The sequence below is a fragment of the Octopus bimaculoides genome, chromosome 21 (assembly GCF_001194135.2).
Source record: "Octopus bimaculoides isolate UCB-OBI-ISO-001 chromosome 21, ASM119413v2, whole genome shotgun sequence".
In the NCBI taxonomy this organism is placed as follows: domain Eukaryota; kingdom Metazoa; phylum Mollusca; class Cephalopoda; order Octopoda; family Octopodidae; genus Octopus; species Octopus bimaculoides.
Genome location: NC_069001.1, coordinates 4,433,306 through 4,435,570, shown reverse-complemented (window position 1 = coordinate 4,435,570; position 2,265 = coordinate 4,433,306). Strand labels below are relative to the sequence as shown.

General features: G+C 37.9%; 1 protein-coding gene across 1 annotated transcript in view; it reads left to right on the top strand.

Annotated features, from left to right (window-relative positions):
* The window catches only part of LOC106872141 (short transient receptor potential channel 7), a 216,872-nt gene that overhangs the window by 130,820 nt on the left and 83,787 nt on the right, over window positions 1-2,265 (top strand). The window lies entirely within an intron of this gene.

Here is a 2,265-nt window from a genome sequence, read left to right as displayed (position 1 = left end):
TATTTTATTTTACTTTTCATTTCTTATTTATTTATTTTTATATTTATTTATTTTGTTATTTGGTTTCTGTTTTATCTTTTTGGCATTTTTTGCTTTCAGCGAATATTGGATTATTATTGTTTCGTTTCGTCTTTATTTGTTTTTCATTATTACTCTTACTATCATTAAAAAGGCGGTGAGCTGGCAGAATCGTTAGCATGCCGGACAAAATGCTTAGCAGCATTTCGTCCGTCTTTACGTTCTGAGTTCAAATTCCGCCAAGGTCGACTTTGCCCTTCATCCTTTCGGGGTCGATAAATTAAGTACCAGTGAAAGATTAGGGTTGATATAATCGACTAGTCGCCTCCCCAAAAATTTCAGGCCTTGTGCATATATTTGAAAGTATTATTATTATCATTAAGATGGCGGCGAGCTGGCAGAATCGTTAGCACGCCGGACAAAGTGCTTAGCGGCATTTCGTCTGTCTCCAAGTTCTGAGTTCAAATTCCGCCGAAGTCGACTTTGCCTTTCATCCTTTTTAGCATTATTGCTAACGTTAACGTTGTATCATTGCTGTTAATATTGACGTTCTGATAAGGCCGGGAGTTGGCAGAATCGTTAGCACGCCGGGCAAAATGCTCAACAGCATTTCGTTTGTCTTTCGTTCTGAGTCCTAAATCTGTCGAGGTCGACCCTGCTTTCTATCCTTTTTGGGGTCGTTAAAATAAGTACCAGTTAAACACTGAGGCCGATGTGACAGGTTAAACCCATCACCCGAAATTGTTGGCCATGTGCCAAAATTCTAAACCAATATTAACGTCCTGACAAGTGTTGTTGTTGATATTAATAATCTACCATTGTTGTTAACGCGAACTGTGTGTGTGTGTATCATTCAAAATCATGGCGAAGTAAATGTACAACAACAAGCGGAAACAACAAAATAATAGGTGTATGCATTTCATCAGCCATATTTCTATCCAGAATCATTAGGATTTCTGCGCTTGAACAAACTTGAAATCATTCACTTGGAAAACTCTAGGATACATACAAATTCAAACGAAGGATGTATGCATATGCATGTGACCTAGCGGTTCGGCGAAACAGACCGATAGAATAAGTACTGCGCTTACAAAGAATAAGTCCTGGGGTCAATTTCTTCGAGTAAAAACCCTTTAAGGCGGTGCTCCAGAATGGCTGCAGTCAAATGACTGAAACGAGTAAAAGAATGAAAGTATATACGTATATATATATATATATATATATATATATATATATCGTAGCACTCCATCGGTTTCGACGACGAGGGTTCCAGTTGATCCGATCAACGGAACAGTCTGCTCGTGAAATTAACATGCAAGTGGCTGAGCACTCCGCAGACACGTGTACCCTTAACGTAGTTCTCAGGGTAGATTCAGCGTGACACAGTGTGGCATGGCTGGCCCTTTAAAATACATGTAAATAATCAGGAAGAAAGTGTGAGAGAAAGTTGTGGTGAAAGAGTACAGCAGGGTTCGCCACCATCCCCTGCCGGAGCCTGGTGCAGATTGAGGAGTTTTCGATCAATAAACACGCACAACGCCCGGTATGGGAATCGAAATCGCAGTCCTACGACGCCTGAGTCCGCTGCCCTAACTACTGGGCCATTGCGACTCCACTATAGATATATTTCAAGTGCCAGTTATAGAACCAGCACGATGAACTTCATGTGGTCTAGAGTGTTGCTTTTAAAGGGCTGTCAGTAAGAATAAAGCGAACAGGCGCGACTCCTACATAATTATATAATTCGAAATATTTGTGAAGCACTGATTTTGCGCACCAAACAGACTAATTACTTCTTAGAAGATTCAGGTAACTTATCTACCATACATGATTATACACTTGAGTATATAGCAAGTTCCACGTGAGAATTCCCAAAACAATACACTTTATAAACTAACGCAATACACACACGAATATACCTACGAAATGCGTATACATACATGTATATATATATATATATATATATATGTGTGTGTGTGTGTGTGTGTGTGTGTGTGTGTGTGTGTGTGTGTGTGTGTATGTATATTATATATAATATATATATATATACATGTATCTATGAATGTACATATATGTGTGTGTCTGTATGTGTGTATAGATATCTATATATGTGTATAAATATATATCTGTATATATGTATATATACACACACACATACTTACATATACATACAACTACAGAAAGGCATTATGTATGTATGCATATATATATATGTATATATACACACACACATACTTACATATACAT